We start from the raw sequence: 22,981 nt of genomic DNA, 5'->3' as shown, positions 1-22,981 counted from the left end.
GTGCAAAACATCTCGATCCTGGCAGCTCATAAAGAGAGAGAGAGAGAGAGGAGTCGGACCGAAAGAAAAGGCTAAATGATTTTCTGCTTTCTGCTTGTCCGGGGCGTGTGTGTTTGATGTTTGGGCACAATGAGCAGTTAAAGGATGCCACACTGTACTCAAAGAGGAAACTGAAACTTGAAAGGAAAATGTTCCATTCTTTCGCTGTACAGTGAAAAAGGTGACACGAAAGATGACAAGGTTGTGCTGATTCCACCCGCGGGTTGTCAGCTGAGTTGTTGAGAAAAGGGGTTGACATAATTGCTGTAAAATGCAAGATGTAATCCTATGGGTTTCGTTCCTTTTGTCTTTTGCTTTAAACTGGGACATTTTAAGCGTGTCTGTCAGATTTATGGGTTCAGTGTATTGTCTTTGGCTTTATTTCTTCCCTTTCTTTTTCCTTCTTGGATACTTTTGTTGTGTCGGTTTCTATGATGGGGAGGGTTTTCTTGAAATGCAGTTTAAATTGTGCGAGATTGATTGGCGATAGGAATACAAAAGCTCACATACTACAGACGATGCCTCATAATACCATGGGAATGCTGTTCAGGAGACAAGGCTCACTTGTCTGACTTTCTTCAAATATTGTCCTGTAGTTGACTGTTTTCTTGGGACAAGTGACCTTTTCTATGATTTCAGATCGGTTTTTCAGATTGAACTTTTGATTAGAGGTATGGGTTTATATAACAAAATTTTTGCAATGTACATTATATTACAGAAATGCTACAGGCAACTTCATAGTACTTGCTCGGTTGTTCCAGCATTACAAGAGTCCAGTGGTTGGAAGATAGCTTGGAAATAAATTGAATGCAAATATATTCTGTGCCTTGCATTGCCTGCTGCAAATATCATACCTTGTTTGTTACTGTTGTCGGTATCCTCACCTGATGTTAATAGAAAGGGATTTTTCTCAGTGTATCAACTTTTTTTTTTTCCCTTTGATGCATCAATATTGGTATTACCATAAACAATTGTGTGCTGATGTGTTCCTGAATCCTGATACTGCCCCCCAGTATCTTTTTAAATTGAACTGTTCTCTGCATGGTACTGTACAGTGACATTTTCATTTCACCTTTTTCATTAATCTGAGCTTTTGAGGCTTCTTTTTATGTAGTTTGCTATTTCAGATCACATGCACTTTTATTTCATTTACATAGCAAGGTAATTAGGAGAAGTAATGTGTAGCAACAACAAATACACTGAAATTCATGTCTTAAGCAAGCATGGATCCTTCTTAAGCCTGGGTAAATCTTGCAGTCTCTGGAGACCTGAAGCTGTAACGTTTTAATAAAGGTGAATTTTGATGTGAATGTGTGTGTGAGCATTTTCCTGCCCAGGAGTTGTGGCGATGATGGTGAAAGAGCCCCAGGCAGGCAACCTAGGCTTTAACTGTGCAGAGCTGAATTTTGCAAGGCAGCTGGACAAGAAATGATTCCGAAAAAAAAATGCTCCCTTCCTTTCTTTTCCACTTATTCTCTGCACACATCTACCTTCAACTGCTGGCACTTCAGTAAGAGATTATCACCTCCAGAAACAAGACATAGATTTTTTTTTTTTTTTTTAGGGTTGTCAGCCTGTAGCTTAAAAAGTTTTGTCTCCTGTACCATGGTGCAGTTTGTTTTCCACACCATGGTTCCTCTCTGTGCTTGCACCGGAAGAGTGCTGCAATAGAAAACATTTTCAGGAATTACAGAAGGAATGGCCATGAAACTCTCACAGTGGCAGACAGCCATGAATCACTTATGCATCATTATCCTGATGGAGTAGAAATGGTTCTTATTTTAACCTCCACCTGTTTGATGTTGTGCCATCTTTTGTTATTTGGTTATCGTTTTGCTATAATATTCTAATCTTTGCTTTACATCTGTTGTCTAAAAGTTGCACACAAAAACAAGAAATTAGAATGAAACCTCTGTTGGGGGTTTTACACTGCCTGGCTTGCTAACACCTTCTCACAACTATTAGAATTGTGTTACATAGTAATTGGTTATTTATACTGTCCCTGTTTTGTGTTTTTATGTTCAAAAGTTGTACATTATTTCATTAGCCATTTTTTTTTAATACTGATGTTTAATTAGAGACCAGAGGATAAGTATGACTCATGATAATATGGATGAAATGGCTCTGTGAGGAAAGGCTAAACAGGTTAGGGATCTTCAGCCTGGAGAAGAGATGGCTGAAAGAAGACATGATAGACTTCTATAAAATCTTGAGTGGGGTTATCGGGTAAACAGGGAACAGTTATTTATCCTTTCAAATAGTACTCAGACTAGGGGGACACTCCATGAAGCTAATAGGTATCACATTTAAAAGAAATTGGAGAATGTATTTTTTCACTCGGTGCACAATTTAAACTATGGCATTTGTTGCCAGAAAATGTGGTTAAAGCAGTTCGTTTAGCTGAGTTTAAACAAGTTCCTACAGAAAAGTCCATAAACCATCATTAGCCATGTAGACTTGGGGAAAACTATTGTTTATCTCTGGGTTTTGAGCAAGAAAGCTTGGACCTATTTGAGATCCTGCTGGATACCTGTGACCTGGATTGGCTACTGTCAGAGACAGAATGCTGGGCTTGATGGGCCTTTGGTCTTACCCAATAAGGCAGTTCTTATATTCTTATATTCTTATAAGAACTTATATTTCATTTTTTTCTGGAAAACATACAAGGAATGTGTATATTAACATTATTACCAAGCCTTACAATAGATGCTACAATATTACACTTAATAAAGCAACAATGCTAGCAGAGACTTTTGATAATTTAATTGGTGCTACAAATTATTAAACTGTTCATAATTTCTTCTAATCTAGGTTTCCTTCTAGAGGAGGTATATGTGTAAACTTCTGAAAATTTCTCTCACTTACACTTGGAAAATGTTCCCTACATAGCCATTCAATATTTAGAGGGTGATTTTGTAACATTGCACATACATTAGCTGACAGTTATATGCATAAGTCACACCATTTTTCAAAGCATACTTACATGCATAAGTCCGCTTTGAAGATTATCTCACCAAATCTACCTGCACAGTTTATCCCTGCTAAATCATCTGCATACATTTTCCATGCAAATATACACACAGAGGGGTACATTTTAAAAAACAGCGTGCGCGCGTACTTTTGTTCGCACACCAGGCGCAAACAAAAGTATGCCGGATTTTATAAGATACGCGCGTAGCCACATGTATCTTATAAAATCCGAGGTCGCGTGCAAGGGGGTGCACATTTGTGCAACTTGCGCGTGCTGAGCCCTGCGCACGCTGCCCATTCCCTCCGAGGCCGCTCCGAAATCGGAGCGGCCTCGGAGGGAACTTTCACCCCCCCCCCCAGCCCTATCTAAAGCCCTCCCTTACCGTTGTTTTAAAAGTTACGCCTGCCAGAAGCAGGCATAACTTGTGCGCGCCAGCAGGTTGCTGGCGCGCGATTCCCCGGCCCGGGACCCGTTTCGGAGGCCTCGGCCATGCCCCCGGGCCGGCACCACGCCCCCCAGACACCCCCCCCCCCCCCCCTAGCGAAGCCCCGGGACTTACGCGCATCCCGGGGCTTGCGCGCACCGCAGAGCCTATGCAAAATAGGCTTGGTGCGTGCAGGGTTTTTTTTAAAAGGTTACGTGCATAACCTATGTGCGTAACCCTTTTAAAATCTACCTCGTACTTTTTAAATCCAAAAATATGCATGTAAGTCCAAATCCCTTCCCAGTTCCACTTCCGAACACTTCCACTCCAGATAAATTTATACAAAAAAATTTCAGATGAGCATAAGTTTACCCACATATTGGAAGGGCAGTTTTACAAAAAGCCCATTTCTGAAGATCAAACACTATTTTACCTCTGGAAACATTTTTTTTTAAATTACCCTATAAAAGTCTGAGTAAAGCATAGGTTTTGTTATATTAATCTTCATCAAAACCTCCTGCAGTCTCCTCTGTGCGATATATTAAATATTCCTATAATTTGTGAACTGAGGGAAAGAGATAATTTTAAAAAGTTTCTGCGTGTGTGCAATGACCTATTTGTATATTTCATCCACAAAGTATTTTTATTTATTTATTTATTTAACAGTTTTTTTTCTATACCGACGTTAAAGTACACATCATATCGGTTTACATGGTAACGAAAGGTGGAAAGTACAAATAACAGGTGGAGGGGAGGTGGAGAACTAAGAGAAACTGTGGGTCGGAGGGGACCCCAACAAATTAGAGAAGGAAGGAGTGAAACGATAGGAACGGTAACACATGGTTAAATATGATTCAAGTGTACAAGCTATAAATGGTTAATAAAGTGCAGCGGTACAAAATATACAGGTTAACAAGGTTCAAGTGTACAAGCTATATATGGTTAAAGATTAAAGGGGGTGAGTAGGGTGTTCAAGTGTACAAGCTATATATGGTTAAGTAATCTATATGGTGCAAGGGTACAAATTATACAGGGGGTGCACGGGTAGAGAAAGATAAAGGTACAAAAGAATAAGGTTAAATAAGGAGCGAGGGTACAAGATATACAGGATATACAGGAATAAGGTTAAAAAGGAGCGAGGGTACAAGATATACAAGAGGAATACGAGTACAGAACGGTGGGTTGAGATGGCAATTAAAGAATATGCAAGGGTTATGAGGATTAAAGTGGGTAAAGAGAAGAGCTGGGGTGGCGAGGATGTTAATCAGGGAAGTTAAGTATGGGCTTAACTGCTGGGCAGCTAAAGCAATATATTTTATTATTGTCTTATGATATTACTGCCTATATATTTGTTAAGAAGTGTAATCTCTTGAATTATTTTAAATTTGATCAATATATTATACATGAAAAATGAGTGTGATCAGAATACCAGGTGCAAAGCTTTATACTCTAAAAATGTAGAGAATCTGGAAATAAAAATATATTGGGGGAAAAAGGGGGATGTAGATTCCCTGTGTGGCTGCAGTTACTGGCAGCAGAAGCAAGTCAGAGCTGCCGGCAGCTCAGAATCCTCATTGGGCTCCAAGCCTCATCAAATACAAATGTCCCCAAAACAGAAGCATTAGTTTTCATGATCAGCAACTTCATCCTGACAGTTATAGCCCAAAACAGCCAGATTCATAGTTAATGGCTTATTTTATCCAAAATGTTGATTGTATATTGTATAAATAAACTATCCGTACACAATTGTTGCAAAATAGATTTTTCAACTTGAATTTAGCTGCCTTTTTGAAAGTGTAGGTCTTTCTTTCTTTCTTTTTGTTAATTCTTTGTGACATTATTCATCTTTTTGGCAGGTTTGAGTAACTGAGTTGCTTCTGGAAATCACGGGCTTCTTTCTAGTGTAAATCCAGAACCACATGCACAATTACACAGACAAACTGTGGGGGCCATTTTCCAAAGGGATCGCACGCGAAAAGTCTCTTTTTGCGTGCGATACCTAGATCAGGGCGGAGGCCGCACCGGAAGGGGAGGAGTCGGGGGCGGCGTCGGGGCAGACTCCGCGACGACTTCGCTGACGGCGAAAGGTAAGAATCCTTATTGCCACCAATAGCGCGCCCAACAGCACCACCTTTCACAGTGTGCTATCTGTTTTAAATGGGCTTCTCTCCTCCCCCCAGTGTTATTCCCATATTTCCCTGTAAGTCAACCCAGTGAATGCTGCCCTATTCTAAAAGCAATCCTGAGATTTTCTGATTTTTATATTCCCCTCCTAACTTAGGCCTGGATTCACTGTTCTCGCAGAGTGAATCGCGCGGTACAGGGGGGGCGGGCAGACCTGCGAAAGCTGGCAGCGTTCGCACCACTGCGGTGCTATCGCCGGCTTTCACACCCAATAGCGCCATCGTGAAAGGTGGCGCTATTGGGTGCGCTACTGGTGGTGATAAGGATTCATACCTTTCGCCGTCAGCGAAGTCATCACGGAGGCCGCCCCAGACTCCTCCCCTTCCGGTGCGGACTCCGCCACGATCTAGGTATCGCACGCGAAAAGGGACTTTTCGCGTGCGATCCCTTTAGAAAATAACCCCTTAGTTTAGTCCAGGGCTTTTCTAATCTGTCCTGGATATCCACAATGAATATGTATGAGATGAATTTGCATATACTGAGTCTCCAGTTCATGCAGAGTTTATCTAATGCGTATTCATTGTGGCTATCCTGAGTACCGGACTTGTTCTGGGGTCACCAGGACAGGTTTGGGAAACCTAGTCATTGCAGCAAGAGGTCCTCCTTAGCTGGGGATCACAGAGCTCCTTCAGGAACCCTGCAGTTATGGTCTGTAAATGTAGCCACTAGGTGTCACCATTGCAGAATGACCATGACTCCCTTCCCCCCAGGGGCTGCCTCCATAGCATTCTCCTACCTGGAGATCGAAAGACCTGCGCTGAATCTCCACCCCAGGTCTCTTTGCACAGCACTGCCACTGAGCCACCGGGTCAGCTCAGAGAGAGAGTTTTAGTGTGCTCCTTCTAATCTGCTTTTATTATTTGCTTAATATACTTTATTGTTTTTTATTCTGTAATGTAATTGAAATTTGTGTTTGGCTGTCAGATAAGCAGGGCTGAGGGATCGGTTGGGCATTGCAGTTTTAATTTATTTCCTCTAGTAAGCTCAGTGAGACGGTTGTGTAGGTCCTGGCTACATTTACACATTCACATTTATTATTCTTATTTATAGTAAACTAGATGACTGTTGGTTGCAGTATCAATCAGTCAGCACTGGCAAGTGGTGCTGCACATGTGTGCAAGCTGTTATTAAGATTCCTGGCTCCCTGCAGCTGTTTAGTTGTAGATTCTGTGGCAGGTATTAGAAAATTCTGAGCTACAGTTTTTACGATTGTGTGGCAAGTTTGCAGATTATTTATTTTGCTTAATATGCAAAGAAAACTATATATTTTCTCTTTAAAAAAAAAAAAGTTTTGCAGCTTTTCTCTGTTTCTGCATTTCGGCTCATTCCTTTCTGACCTCCCACTTTTTCTTCTCTCTTTGCCTGTCCTCTGTTTTCCCATCCTCTCTGTCTCTTCCCTCCAAAAAGTGCCTCTCTTTCTCACTTATGCTCTGCAGGCTGTTCCGATGGAGTTTTCTTTTACCTTTCCTTCCATCTCTCGCCTCTTCGGTCTTGAGGTTTTATGTTTTACTCTTCAGTTTCTCTTTCCTCTTTCTCACCTGTTTATTCTTGCCCCCTTTATCCTTTCATCTTTTTTTTGTTTGTTTTTCTGCCTCCTTTCCTCCTTCAGTCTTCCATTTGCTGCCCCGCCCTGTTTTCTTTCCCTTCTACCCCTTGACTCCTACCTTTCCCTCCTCACTTGTTTGTCAGATGCATGTTGTGGTTTTCCTCCTCCGCCTTCTGCCTGGGCAGCTCCTCTGGGTTGCCTTCCTCCAGCTGATGGAGCCGAGCGCCTCGATCTGCTTTGATTCATGCGGTGGGATGGGAGGAAGCTTTAGGACCCTAGTGCTAGCAGTGGAAGGTGGGAAGTGTCCAAATGAGCGGCAGAAGCAAGAGGCAGGTGTGTTTGGTCCTTAGCTATGGCAGCTGGATGGATGCAGCCATCAGCCCAAGCAACCCCCTGAGAGGGGTTACCCCAAGGGGCAAGCCTGAAAGGAGGAAAGCAGCACCCTTTGCTTCATGGGAAGAGGCAGAATCTGCGACAGCGGTCGCAGCCGGAGAATCACGGCAATGTGGGGGCTCTGCTGCCACTGGCACCGCTTCAGGCACATACAGCATCATTCATCTCCTTCCTTTCTATCTGATTTCAGTGACCTGTTAGGCTGGTTCAAGAGGGATAGCTAGTTTTGATTGGCGCACGCATTGACCTGTAGAATTGTCTTTCCCAAGCAGTCAGATTTGCAGGCACTTTTCTCTCTGTTTGACTCTCAGCCTAGAGAGTGCCCAGATATGCTTATCAACCCCTTAATCAGTGGCATCTTTACATAGAAATATGTTTTTGAGGGGGAGGCTGCAACAAGGGGGCTAACTAGGTATGGAGGGAGACAAGCCAAAATTACATTTCTGCACATTTAGCCAATCCCTGTAGCATGGCCCTCTGCCTTTAAATTAGTGATAGAAGACACTACTAGAAAGAGGTCTAGGAGTCTTCTGTATAAGAAAGAAATCCCCAGCCAATTTCAGCCACCCAGTAAAAAAAAAAAAAAATGCCATTACAATTATTTGATAGCATCATTCATCCAGTTCATCTATAAGGGAGAGAAGTCAGGTGTCCATACAGGAAGGTGCAGAATCTTAATATAAACCTTGCACCTCCAGTTCTGTAACACATATACTCCACAACCATTGAAACCCCCTCCCTCCCCCAACAACTGGTGCAGAGCACAACTAGGACATTTCACTTTACAGCCCAATATACAAAAATATATACTCAGATTGTGGTGCCACCTTAATAACATTGTGAGTGTAGATGGGGCTTTTTTGTGCATGTACCTGTTGATCTCTGGTATCTCTTTGCTCTTGATTGTGTGGCTCTGTGTGTACTAATTTCTTCTCTTTGTCCCTCTCCCTTTATCTACTTCTCTTTGTCTCCCTCGCCTCTTTCCTCCTCTGTGTTTGTGGATGGTGGTGGGGGATTTGTTATCTCACCTGGCCCCAAACTTCTGACAGGTGTCCCTGCTTTCTCAAGCTTCCCATCAGTACTGTTCCCCACATCCTCTGCTCTCTATGGTTGAATATGTACTTGAATGGGAGGATTTGCTTGCCTCTTCATTTGAGACTAGTATGCTGTGTACAGCAGCCTTGTGAAGCTGGCTGCTTTTGCCTTTTGCAGATCCACATAATTACAGTGATTGAGACTTCTTTAAGCGTCCACCAGATATGAGCCTGCAGGCCATTCAGTCTCCTAGTTAACGGATCATTCGATCTCCCAGTAATGGTTTCATGTTTGGCTCGCCAGTGTTCAACTCAGGCAGATCCTTAGCAGATATATCACAGCTTGACTTACAGACTTACCCCTTGTGTTGCAGCCTTTCTGACACACCTTATATCACACAGGACTCAAGTAATTTACTGGCTACTGGCAATATTCAGTCTTCTTGGCATCAGATGGTATACTAGACTGCAATCCATGCCTTCCATCAGTCTGTTTCTCCAGTGGAGTACAGCTCTGTATGGATCTTTTCCATCCTTTTTTGCCTTTTCCATCCTTTTTTGCAGAACTTTTTCACTATCTTCACAGCTGATTCAGCTTTGCCGTTAACTTGTAGGTTCCAAGGCGATACAATGACATGCTCAAACTCCCAATCAGTAGCAAACCATTTAAATTGCAAGCATGAAAATTGAGGCTCTTATCCAAACACACTTTGTCTGGTTGACTGTAATGTACAAACTAGAGATGTGCATTAGTTTGCAATGAAATAGGAAATAGAGACAATATTTCCTATTTCGTTGCGTTTCGGGGGGGGGGGGGGGGGCGACGAAACAATAAGAAAACCCACAACATTTTGTGAGGTTTTCTTATTGTATTTGGGGGGGGGGAGTTGCAATTAATTAAATTTGAAGGTTGGGGTGGGTTTGGGTTTGTTTTTTTATTTTTAAATGTGCCCTCTCTCTCCCCCCCCCCCCAAGACTTACCGAAATTCCCTGGTGGTCCAGCGGGGTCCCGGGAGTGATCTCCCGCTTTCGGACCATCGGCTGCCAGTAATCAAAATAGCGCCGATGATCCTTTGCCCTTACCGTGTGACAGGGGCTATCGGTGCCATTGGTCGGCCCCTGTCACATGGTAGGAGCAATGGATAGCCTGCGCCATTTTTTAAGACTGCGCCGGCTGGCCATTGCTCCTATCATGTGACACAGGCCGGCCAATGGCACAGATAGCCCCTGTCACACGGTAAGGGCAAAGGGTCATCAGCGCCATTTTGATTACTGGCAGTCGATGGCCCGAGAGCCATCGACTCTCGGGCCATCGACTGCTCCTGGGACCCCCGCTGGACCACCAGGGAATTTCGGCAAGTTTGGGGGAGGGGGGGTCAGGAGGGTGGGGGGTTGCAATTAATTACATTTGAAGGGTTGGAGTGGGTTTGGGGTTTTTATTTATTTATTTTTTTTTTACAACCCCCTGTTGTAATTAATTCAATTTGAAGGGTTGGGGCGGGTTTCGGGTTTTTTTTTTTTTTTTTTTTGGGGGGGCAGCCGAAATAAAATCAGCCTGAACCAAGGGAAAACAAAATTTCCTGCAGCGGGCCAATAACGAAGGCCGAACTGAAAGGTTCGGCCAAATCACATCTCTAGTACAAACTGTAACTTGCAACACTTGATCATGGCTTCCTCAAAAATGTCTGGAAGCAGTTTAAGTTCCCAGAAGTCTGAACAGTGATAGACTATGAACAGGAACTCTTTCCCAGCAAAGTTGAATAAACTCATGCTAACAATCTGCTAAGACCATGTTGGTATATCATGCAACATCATTTTTACCTTCTGCTGCTTGGGTGCATGTTTGTTGCAGATAGGACAATTGCTGACACAGAATTTGTATCACATGCCTACCTGTAACTTGCTTCTCCACTAATGTGGCTGAAATGTATGCATGTTAGCATCTCTGATCACAGCGATTTGGTTATAATGACACTTGGTCCTTTACATAGAATGCTACTTTGTATGCCGATTTCATGCCTGAATGACCAGTTTTCCCTTATGATAGTTGGTACCTTCTCCTCGTTCTCTGGCCAACAATTCAGGACCTCACACTTCAGTGCCTGTTCCATATCTCATCTTCTGCCTTGTGCTGTCTCTGGTCAGAAACAGTCAGATAATCTTCTTGATTGATTTGTACAATGTCTGTCTGTTCCTGTTCACCCAGCAAACCCTGAGATACTGATATGCACCTAAGGGCCTGGCTTATAAACAACGTCTAAAATGTAATGTGCATGTAAGCAGCATGCTTTGAAGATGCTTGGGAACACAAAATAAAGGCTTCTTCAAGAATGCTAACAGTGACTTTTATACTCAGTTTCAGCTGTAATTATATTGTGGCCCTATAGGTCATAATGAAAATATTGACAGGCACACACAATTATCAAACATTCCTTTTTGATTTCACATGCTTCTGCTGCGTAGGCTAGGTTAAGCACCCTAGAAGCAAAGACCCCCCCTGACCTTCTTGCATCAAACAGCCAAGCCCATTTTTACTAGCATCACTGTATCACAACAGGTTTGATGACATTTCAGTATATCAACACAGGGGTACCCTCACCCAAGCACTTTATTTCCTACACTACCTAGTCATGCGTTGTAAGCTAGTGCCACTGCCTAACAGCATCCTTATCTAGAGGTCTTTTCAAGGTCTGACATACCTCTGATAGGCATGGCATGAATTTTTCTAGGTAGATCACAAACCCAACGAACAGGCTGATGCAATAAGATGCGCATTAAAATGGGCGCCCATTTTCCTAACACACACACACCCAGCCACATCTCCTGGGCACCCAATGCAATATTTTAATGATCTGCTGCTTTAAAAAGGACACACTGGGGAAGAGTTATGCACCCCTAGTGCTCAAATGATATGGGCACCAGGAGACATGACTGTGCGCCCCCACATTCAATGGCGCTCAATATGAGCATCCATTTTATCCCGCTTCAGGTTGATTATGTCCGATATACAAGCTAAATAATGTACAATAGCAAGGAACGTGTATGATGTGCATCCAGAATTTTTTTTTTTTTTAATATCGAAACTTTTTATTCTAAAACACTGACAGCAGAAGATTTAAGTATTGCTGTGATACTAAGTAGGAGAACCTCAGAGGACAGTATTTTTAAATTTGTAATGAGCCTTTGCTTGTGGATTGACTTAACGCCAGCTCCAGGGATGGAATTAATTTTGCCGTGTTAAAATGTGTGCGTTGGGCACTCAGCAATTTTCTGCATTGGTGGTAATAGCTAATAGCCTCATCAACAAGGAATTTACATGTGATGAGCGCTATTGGCTATGTATTTGGGCATGCATTTTGGACTTGCTAATTTCCTTATTGCATCAGGTGCTAGTCTAGAGCGTCCAAATCGCATGTCTGACTACGCGTAAACCTGTGTGCTAGGCTGAGTGCACTTTATTGCATTGGCCTCAAAGTGCTTCCGAGCTTATACATCCATTGACTGTGGCATATCTTGTATGGCTCTAACCATATCTGGGTCCACTTTCAGTCCTTGTGAAAATGGGCTATGCCCATGGAAGCAGGCTTCCTTTACCTTGAATTGCAATTTCTTCACAGTATGTATGCCTTAGCTTCCCCTGTCATCATAGTTATGCTCTGCTTCTCAAACGAATCACTGCAACCCAGGATGAGGATGTCTTTTGCTATTGACTCCGTATCATGGAACCTTGTTAACATTTCTTGCTGCTTCCACAGATATACCTGTGGAGCTAACAAGACTTGAGATGGTAGTTTCTGCTACTCCTTTTCTGCACAAGGGGGTCCAGAATGTTGTCATGAGACTGCTTTTTTTCATCTAACTTACATTGCAGGAATGCTTTCCATGCATAAAAAAGAGTGAATACTCATGCCTTAGGCAGCTTATAGAAGATGTCTTCAAGCATTGGCATGATGTAATGAATGCTAAGTTTAGAAACTTTGGATCAATACAAATCCTCAGCTTCTCCGGTTTCCTTACTACAGTCATGTTGCCTATCCAATCAGTTGGGTCAGTCACTGGTGTAAATTGACATAAGAACATAAAAAGTTGCCATACTGGGTCAAACCATGGGTCCATCAAGCCCAGCATCCTGTTTCCAACAGTGGCCAATTCAGGTCACAAGTACCTGGCAAATACCCAAACATTAAGTAGATCCCAGGCTACTAATGCCAATAACTGCAGTGATTATCTCCTAAGTCAACTTGATTAATAGCAGTTAATGAACTTCTCCATTAGTAACTTATTGAAACCTTTAAACCCATTATATTAACTACCCTAACCACATCCTCTGGCATCAAATTCCAGAGCTTAATTGTGCATTGAGTGAAAAAGAATTTTCTCGAATTTGTTTTAAATGTGCTACTTGCTAACTTCATGGAGTGCTCCATAGTCTTTCTGTTATCTGAAAGATTATATAACCAATTCACATTAGCCCATTCTAGTCCTCTTATGATTTTATAGACCTCTATCATAACCTCCCTTGGCCGTCTCTTTTCCAAGGTGAACAGCCCTATCCTCCTTTAGCCTTTCCTCATAGGGAAGCTGTTCCATTCCTTTTATCATTTTGGTCAATCTTCTCTAGTGCAACTATATCTTCTTTGAGATGCGGCAACCAGAATTGCACACAGTACTCAAGGTGTGGTCTCACCATGGAGCAATACAGAGGCATTATGACATTTTCCGTTTTATTCACCATTCTCTTCCTAATAATTCACAACATTCTGTTTGCTTTTTTGACTGCTGCAGCACACTGAACCGACGATTTCAATGTATTATCCAGCTGTGCTTTTTCCTCTGGCTTTATGGTACTGGTACATTGTATGTAGCACAATGGATTGTTGACTTATTGAAATCAAGTGCAAAATGGACTTCTCCTTGAACAGTATCCACTGCTCACTGAATCTTATTATATGCATTAATCGGCTGTTATCTCAGCAATGATCTGGTGTACTGATATTCTATGCAGTTTAGCTTGGCAGGAATGATCAGTCCAAATCTTGTTATGTTTACGGAAGGATGTGAACCCCTGGGCTGAGATGAGCAATGTTGCCACCCACCGGGAGGAGCCCTATGCACCTCACCATCAGCAGGCACAGTCTCAGTGGCATGGGACACAGCTAGGAATGAAGACTTTATTAAATAGGAAGGAATAATTAGTCTCCACAGAAAATGGAAAATGTTCGTACAGTCCTGGGCAATGGGAATTACCTAGAATGAGACAAAGCTGCAAAGATCAGGTAGTGGCCCGTGGAGCGGGATATGCCGGGGATCCCCTCTGAGCGTAGGCAGCTTCAGGAATACAGATCTGGTAATGGCCCGCGGAGAGGGGTATGCCAAGGATGTCTGTACAGTAGATGTTGAAGAACTGGAAGCGATGCCGGAACCCGGAAGTGGCGCCTGTAGATGGTATGTAGGTATTCTGTAGAGCAGGAAAGAGAATGACTCCCACAGAAGGAAGGCGGTAGTCGCCCAAGGATCGGGGTATGCCACGTGGAATCCTCAATGCAGTCTGTATAGTTGAAGTCAGTAGAGGTACTCACTGTAGGTATTTCCTAGAAGCGAGATAGACCAGAGAAGCAAGTCCAGTAGTAGTCAGGCAGGAAGGCCCTCCGAGGAGCGGATAGCCAGGAACGAAGGGGTGTCCCCCAGGAGTGGGTTCTCAGAGTGTCCAGATACCAAGACTGAGTCAGGAACAGGAAGTCCTTGAAGTGGAGAATACAGCAAGACAGAAGCCCTTGCTAACTCGAGGAAGGCAAGGGCAGATGAGATTAAATGCACTGGCGGGTTGACGTCATTGGGTGGAGACACCCCTGAGGTTTCCACCATGATGTGTTAAAATGAGGCCCTTGCGGGCGCGCACATCAAGGTAACTCTAAGTCTAAGATGGCGGTCGGCAGCGCCCACGCTGTCCTGGGAATGCCGGAGAGATCGGCGTGGGCTGGAACAGACTGCCATTCTTCCCAGACTTGGTGGAGTGGGGAAAAAAGAGGTGAGCATGAGAGGTCGCAGCCGTCAAACCAGATTGCAATGGTTTCTGATTGGCTTTCACTTCTCAAACTCAAGCTCATGAGTTTGTCCACATATACTGTGACGAGTATGAAAATATCCCAAGGACATAAGTTCTTCTGAATATATCTTCAGATTGGTGCTGCTCAGTTGTAGTTGTGCCTTTGGTGCTAACCTCATCTTGTCTTTCAGAAATATTACATGTCACCCCAGAGTGCAGCTGACTGGATTTTAATATTTTATTTATTCTAAGATTCTCAAACTATTTGTATCCTTTTGTTTGCATAGAATCTGAGTATTTCTTTGAAAAGATCACATCAGTACTGAGCAGGTCCACATCATTTGATTCTGATATCTCCTCCAACTTATGCAGCTTGCTCACTGTGTTTCCTTTTTTACTCAATAGACACACTTGCAAAATTGTTCAGGCTACTGTCTAGCTTATGTTTTTCCATAAGCTGGACATTGTTCTTTCTCTCACTTATGTACATTGCCACTATACTTACATGCTGCAGATTTGGTTGCAGGTAGGTTATCCTATTGTCACTTATCCTGTTGTCACTAATAGAAGTGCTCTAATCAAATGAGTGCACTCTAGAACAATTAGGGGCTGATTTTAAAAGGGTTACACGCATAACCCTTAAAAACCCCCTCTGCGCACGCCAAGCTTATTTTGCATAGGCTCGGCGGCATGCGCAAGCCCTGGGACGCACGTATGTCCCGGGGCTTGTAAAAAGGGGTGGGGCGTGGGCAGTCGGAGGGCTAGGCCTGAGCCTCCAGGCACAAAGGTAAGGGGGGGTTCTAGGTAGGGCTAGGGGGCGGGGAAGGGAGGGGAAGGTGCGGGGGGGCGGAAGGAAACTTCCCTCCGAGGCAGGTTGTGCGGCTCGGCGAACAAATCTACGCCCAATTTTATAACATGCGGGCACAGCCACGCGCGCGTGTTATAAAATCCAGGATCGGCACGCGCAAGTTGCACAATTGTGCACCCCCTTGCGCGCGCCGACCCTGGATTTTATAACATGCGCGCGCGGCTGCACGCGCATGTTATAAAATCGGGCGTAGATTTGTTCGCGCTGGGTTGCGCGAACAAATCTGCGCCCGCACGCAGGTTTTAAAATCTGCCCCTTAGTGTGCACTAAATCAAAATAAAATGGAAAAAAAAAAATCCCAAAAACAAAACAAAAATATTTGAATACTTTTTGTTTGCACACCCCTAATCTTTCTTAAATAACATTTCTTGCAGGCAGGAAATATGCTTCCAATGCATCAAGAATGGTTTTTGTATCCTTTCTCTGTTCTTCTGTAATGCTCAAATCATGCTTATAAACATGGCAGCATTCAGTATCCATCACCCTCCTCAGTATAGTTGCCTGCACTGGCTCTTTTAAGCCTGTGGCTAGAGATTAGTATTCAAATCCTACCCTGAAATTATTTGCTACTTAAGTCACTACCAACCTTCATGCTTTTGGGGGAGGAGAGAGTGGGTGGAATGCTGTTAGCAGCTGCACACGTGCTTCAGCATCCAGAAGAGGGCACATGAAATTCTAAGCCCGTCAATATCACTGCCTGGGTGGCTCAAAACAATCTGCTGCCTGACATGAGGAATGACATGGCCATCCCTCCCTTTCCCCCTCCCCAAGGCATGGCACAAGTTAAGTCATCAGGAGGGGCTAGGGGGGTGTCTCTCTTTAATCTGGCACTTTCAGTGATTTCAAATGCTGCGGAAGGGGAAGGGCAGGGTTCAGAGTTTCCAGAGGAGCAGCCGGTGTCGATGACAATATTTCTAGGAAGCTGGCAATCCTGCCACATTCCCAGGGACTTTTAAGACCTGCCTCTCACCTTTTTAACGGCATAACTAGGAGATGGGTGAATGGTGGGGTCTGTGTGTGGCACATTCTCTCCGGGCCGGTGCAAGGGCATTAAGGCATTAAGGCAACATAGGTGAAGTTTACAGCCTTGTGAACACCCCCCCCCCCCTTTCCCTGCACTACAAGCAATTTAAAATTCTGCATTGAAAAAGGACATTGAAAGTAGAGTCTTCTGTGAGAAAAATATTGCATCCCTTCAATAAACACACTTGGAGTGCATAAGGTATTAGGCCTATTGTAATGCATGTTGGGTGTGGGCTTTCGGCTCAGAAAGCCCAGAGTGAACTGAATTATAATTGCAATATAGTAAACCTCCCATACTAAAAGAGCACTAACTGACAGCACTCAAACAGTAAAAACCTTAACTTTGAAAAGGCAATGCTGCAAATACTACACCAGGCCCTAAACTCCATTATATCTTCTATTCGCGAAACAGAACAAGTCAGGATGCTATAGATCCCTACGCAGAAACAAGACACTAGCAGAATACCTCACTTTCTGTGACACATGCAAAACACAGACAGACCATCACCAAATGCAGACTGAAAAAAAACAGAAATTATAAACAGAAACATGTAGGCAAAAACTGAACTGGAAACTGCAACATGCCAGACTATGCTGTATAAAAGTGGAGAAATAGAAATAACATTCTTCAAAACAATAAACTCAAAGAATGTAAAACATCATAATAGTACAAATATACAAATAAGAATAAATATTTTAAAAAAAGAGCTGATGAATAGAATAACACAAAATAATTAAAAACTCAATCAAAAATTATAAAATATTTCCCAAACATCAATGAAATATTTTAAAATAGCAAACACATCAAATAACACCCACTAATTAAAATTAATAAAGATTAAAAAAATCCCCACATGTTACCCTGAGATTGCCACAGATTAATGCAGGGGGCAAGGAGGAGGATCTTTCCCCTCTCATATACACAAACACACATGTTTCTCTCTCTCTCACACACAAATGCTCTTTCACATACACACACACAAACATATATACGTATACACTCTGACATACACACACACACAGACACAAGCATATGCTCTTTCACACACATACATAGATGCTCTCATATATATTCTCTCACACATACTTTCATACACATGCATATGCAAACATGCTCTCGCATTCTTTCACACAGAGATGCTACCACATGATCTTTCACACACAGATGCTCTTATATATGCATGCTTACACACACACACATTCTCACATAATGCTTTATCACACACATGCTCACACACTGGTTCTCACACTCAGAGATTCTCATTCATACTCATGCCACACACACACATAATCTTCCTCTACCTCACTCACAGCCGAAAGTCAAAGACACATGTAAGCTGGATGAGCTTAGCAAGCAGCTGGCGGCCTCATTTTCTTTTGCTGCCTGCCACTGCTAGACATCCTCTCTTCTTCAGCTGCCGGTGGCCTGATGGGCTTCCTTCCTTCCTTCTCCACTGCCTCCGGCCCATGGGGTTTCTTCTTGTTTTTGGCCACTGGACCTTTTCTCTTTTTTATCCTTGTGGGTGTGTCATTTTTCCTATACTGCCACAAGGCTCCTCTTTTAGGCCACAGTGGATGGGAACCCCATGAGCATATTGGTAAATCTGCCTGGTGGCAAAACGAGGCAGCTGCCAGAGGAGTATTTTGTGGGGCACATTTTGCCATCTAAGGCAACCGCCTCACCCTGCCTCATCATAGAGCTGCTCCTGATCACTGCAAGCCTTGTCTTCTGCTTACAATTCCTGAGCTCACTGTGCTCCGGAAACTCTCTACTTCAGAGATAGGGAAACAGGACAGGTTCAGATACTTCTGACACCAGATTTCAAGTTAACAAATAAAAACAATTTTAAAGCGGCTAGTGAAAGTATCAGCATGCAAAAAAACAAGGGTAAAGTAATAACGGAGACAGGAAGTGGAAAACAGTTAAATAACAATCAGCCACAAGGTGGCATAAATCTGTAAGTTAATAATACAAAAGCCACTATGTGCTCTGCTCTTTGGCTGGTTTTGGCCTAGGAAACCCCACCAGCCTTTCTGCTCCCCCCTGCTGCTGACACAGCACTAAATCTCAGGCCTCCACCACTGCTACAACTCCTCTATCTCCCGCTGTCACTACTGCTCCTCCTCCTTGTTAGGACTCTTGTGATTATGGCTGCTGCCTGCACATGCGCAAATGGGACATCATGCTCCCCTGGAGTCATAACATTGCTATACTATAGAGAGAGATGTATAGTTATCATCTGGCGACATTTTCCCTGACGGTGCCACGTTTCAAACCTTGCAGTTCATTCTTCTCACCTGCATGCATGGCTCCTTCCTTCCACTGCACTGGACCTCTTTGCAACTCTTCTGCCCATCAGACTTATGTGGGCACACATCAGCAAGTACAAACATGCTCACATCACAGGCTCTGACAGACAAACACCACTCTCATAAGTCTAAACGTATTATTAGGGATGTGTAGTCGTTTGCAACGAAATAGAAAATATCGTCTCTATTTCGTTGCATTTCGGAGGCCTGATGAAACGATAGGAAAACCCATGAAATTTCATGTGATTTTCTTATTTATTTTGGGGGGGAGAAAGGGCACATAATAAAACTCCCCACAAACCCACCCCAACCCTTCAAATTTAATTAATTGCAACCCCCAAGACTTACCGAAAGTCCCTGGTGGTTCAGAGGGGTCCCGGGAGCAATTCCCCCCCCCCTCTCAGGCCGTTGGCTGCCACTAATCAAAATGGCGCCGATGGCCCTTTGCCCTTACCATCTGACTGGGGCTATCTGTGCCATTGGTCGGCCCCTGTCACATGGTAGGAGCAATGGCTGGACCGCGCCATTTTTTAAGACCCCTGCTGGACCACCAGGGACTTTTGGCAAGTTTTGGGAGGGTGGGGGGGGGGGTGTTGTAATTAATTAAATTTGAAGGGTTGGGGTGGGTTTCGGTTTTTGTTTCAGGGCAACCGAAATAAAATCAGCCCGAACCGAGGGAAAACAAAATTTCCCGCAGCTGGCCGATAACGAAGGCCGAACCAAAAGGTTCGGCCAAATGACATCTCTATGTATTATATCTAAATCTATCTATCTATCTATATGTGTATATATATGTGTGTGTGTGTATACGTATGTATGTATATGTGTGTGTGTATATATATATATATATATATATATATATATATATATAATTATGAAACTTTATCCAACATGGTATGCCTTCCTGATTGTCTGTCTTTTAGACTTGTGTTCTGAATTAATTTTCTGTAGATTGTATTAATGTGCAGTCTCTTTCATTTCAGTGGAAGAAATTTTAGAACCCTTTTCTGGTGCCAGGGAAATGTAGTGAACTAAAAGACTGCTGTACATATCAATCAAAACAGGTTAAAAAATGTATATCACATAAATTTCTCTCCAATCAATAAAAAATGACATAGTGGCGGCAGAATGTTAAGACGCCAGTCAAATTGATTAATCACTGTGGGTGGGTGGGTGGGGGAACTTTGTTTTTAATGCCTTTTAGACAGTTTGTTCAGACAGTTGGAGCCTGTCTTCCAAAATTGCCTGCTGGGAAATAAGTGGCCTGTTTGACTGGAAAAGAAAAGTGAAAAAAGGTACAAACTGACAAGAGAGTAAGGTATAGAAGTATGATTTATATCTGCTAGAACAGTGTTTTCCAACCAGCGTGCCATGGCACACTGGTGTGCCTTCAGACCCGATCAGGTCAGGCATGCCACAGAAAAATCAATACTGCCTGATGCACAGATCCAGGGCAGCACCTGAGTTCTACTCTCATCAATTCACAAACTTGTAGGAACTCCTTTCTGAGAACAGGTGTAAACATACATGCATGCCTCTTCTTCCTAGCTACAGCATGCGTGCAGATTGTGGTAATTAATGGACAGCATGCAGCGCAGCCACACATTGCACACAGTACCTCCTTCCAGCCTCTGTCTTAATCCCTGACTGAATTAGATAAGGAGAGCATTCACTGAGCACTGGACGCGACTGACTTTGTGTTTGTTGGGAGCAGCAACTAAGCTGGCTGCCTGCACCACATCAACTTCTCCCTTCTTCTGAATTTGTATATAGAAGGAGCTGGTCCATTGTTATGAGTTTATATACAGGCCAATACAGAAAAACGCACGGGAGAGCGGGCGAGCGCACAGGCCACTCTCCTGGGCACGCGATTCAGGAGGGTGGCCTATGCAAATTAGGACCCACAGTAAATGGAAGCGCTAGGGACACTAGTGCTTCCTTTTTGACAGGAGCGGCGGCTGTCAGCGGGTTTGGCAGCCGACGCTCAATTTTGCCGGTGTCTGTTCTCAAACCCGCTGACAGCCACGGGTTCGGAAAACAGACGCTGGCATAATTGAGCTTCCATCTTCTGAACCGCAGGCCTTCAAATTTTTTTTTTTTTTTTTTTTACTTTTGGGGCCTCCGACTTCATATTGCTATGATATTAAGACGGAGGGTGTACAGAAAAGCAATTTTTTCTGCTTTTCTGTACACTTCCCCGGCGCCGGCAGAAATTAACGCCAGCCTTTGGGCAGGCGTTAATTTCTGAAAGTAAAATGTGCGGTTTGGCTGCACATTTTACTTTCTGTATTGCGCAGGAATAACTAATAGGGCCATCAACAAGCATTTGCATGTTGCGGGCGCTATTAGTTTCGGGGGGGTTGAATGCACGTTTTCGACGCACTAGCTTTTACCCCTTATACAGTAAGGGGGTAATAGCGCTTTGAAAATGCGCATCCAAACCTGGGTTAAGAATGCACTCCACCGGAGCGCACTGTACTGTATCGGCCTATATGTCTTTACCTCCTCTCTCCCTTTATTTTAAAATTTGGAAGAGAGACTGGTGGTGCTTTCCTAACTCTTTTTTTGGCCATATCATATGAGTCATCTCACTGCCTGCGCTTTGGTGGTGGTTGTGCCACTCAGTATTTTTGTTAATGAAAGTGTGCCTCAGATGTGAAAAGGTTGGGAAACACTGTGTTAGAATGTAGTGAGGCTGATATTCAGACTGACTAGCAAAGAGCATTGGGGTCCCACAAGGGTCAGCATTCTCAGCCACTCTGTTGAATGTCTACTAAGCACTATTGTGCAAATTGCTGGGCATTCTGAGTGTAATCTTTAGTATTTTTTTGTTTTGTTTGTTTTTAAATTTTGTTGTATTTGATTGTTTTGCTCTGCTGTGATCTGCCTTGAACATTTTTTTTTGGCAATGAAGCAGAGTATATGAAAGTGTAAATGTAATAAATATACACAGATGATTTCTGATTTTTTTTTTCCCTGTCCATGATTCTATCACAGCAGTTTGAAAAGAACTAGAAATCTATTTGCAGGCCATACAAATGTGGTTGTCGTATAATGGTCTAGCATTGAACATTAATAAAACAGAAGTGATGCATTTTTCCAGAAAAGCTCTGCCGCTTGAGATGATTAAATTCAGTTTTGCAGGACAAGACAGGGCAATCTCTTCAGTAGTATGAGATCTTGGTGTTCATATAGACTATCAATGAAGACATATATTTGGCAATTAGTAAAAGCAGAATTTTACAAGTTGTGCATGCTAAGAAGACTAAAATCTGTCCTAGAATATGATGATTTCTGATTGATCCTACAATCAGTCATTTTTTCTGGACCAGACCACTGTAATACCCTGCTTTTGGGAGTGCCAGCAAACACCCTAAGACCGCTACAGTTGCTGTAAAATGCGGCGACTCAAATTTTTTAAGAGGTTGAACAAAATACAAGCATATTACCCTTGTACTGGCTAGCTTACAATGGTTATCAGTTCAATACAGATCCAATATAAAGTCTTAACTCTTATTCAGAAACTAATTAACAACACTGAGACATCATGGGCTAGCTCTGCCTTACATACTATATATATTCTATACAATGCAACCTAAGATCAGCAAATTAGTCATCCCATCAGTGAACCAAGCCCAAAAATCTGGAATGTGATGCCAGAACAGTTCAGACTGTTATCAGATCATAAACTACTTTATAAAACTTTGTGTTTGTAATTTTAGACTATATACAAAGATTTAACTTTGCATGGAAATACATGGACAAAGATATGAATAATAATAAACTACAGAAACTAGCATAGCATGTTACACACTGGGAAAGCCTATGCCCATAATATTCTAGATTAACACTGGAGAAGAGGTTAGAGGTCTCTTGGAATCAAGGCATGCCTTTAATCGCTCCAGAGCAAACAAAAATGAAACTATCCTTATTGTATTTGATAAAACAAACTATTTTAAAAAGCCTTAAAAACCTTATTTTATTTTATTTATTTATAATTTTTATATACCGACATTCTTACATTAAAATGCAAATCATACCGGTTTACATAAAACAGAAAAAGCAGGAAAAAATATTTCGATAGTCAAATACAGAGAACATTTATAATAAAATTGTTAACAAAGGCATAAGGTAGGAACTTGA

General features: G+C 42.8%; 1 protein-coding gene across 2 annotated transcripts in view; it reads left to right on the top strand.

The window, feature by feature from the left end:
* CTNNA2 (catenin alpha 2) overlaps positions 1-22,981 on the top strand; it is a 2,350,558-nt gene that overhangs the window by 572 nt on the left and 2,327,005 nt on the right. The window lies entirely within an intron of this gene.

The sequence above is a fragment of the Rhinatrema bivittatum genome, chromosome 1, assembly GCF_901001135.1.
Source record: "Rhinatrema bivittatum chromosome 1, aRhiBiv1.1, whole genome shotgun sequence".
In the NCBI taxonomy this organism is placed as follows: Eukaryota; Metazoa; Chordata; class Amphibia; order Gymnophiona; family Rhinatrematidae; genus Rhinatrema; species Rhinatrema bivittatum.
The sequence above is the reverse complement of the archived record's forward strand: the minus strand, read 5'-3'. Positions and strand labels throughout refer to the sequence as shown.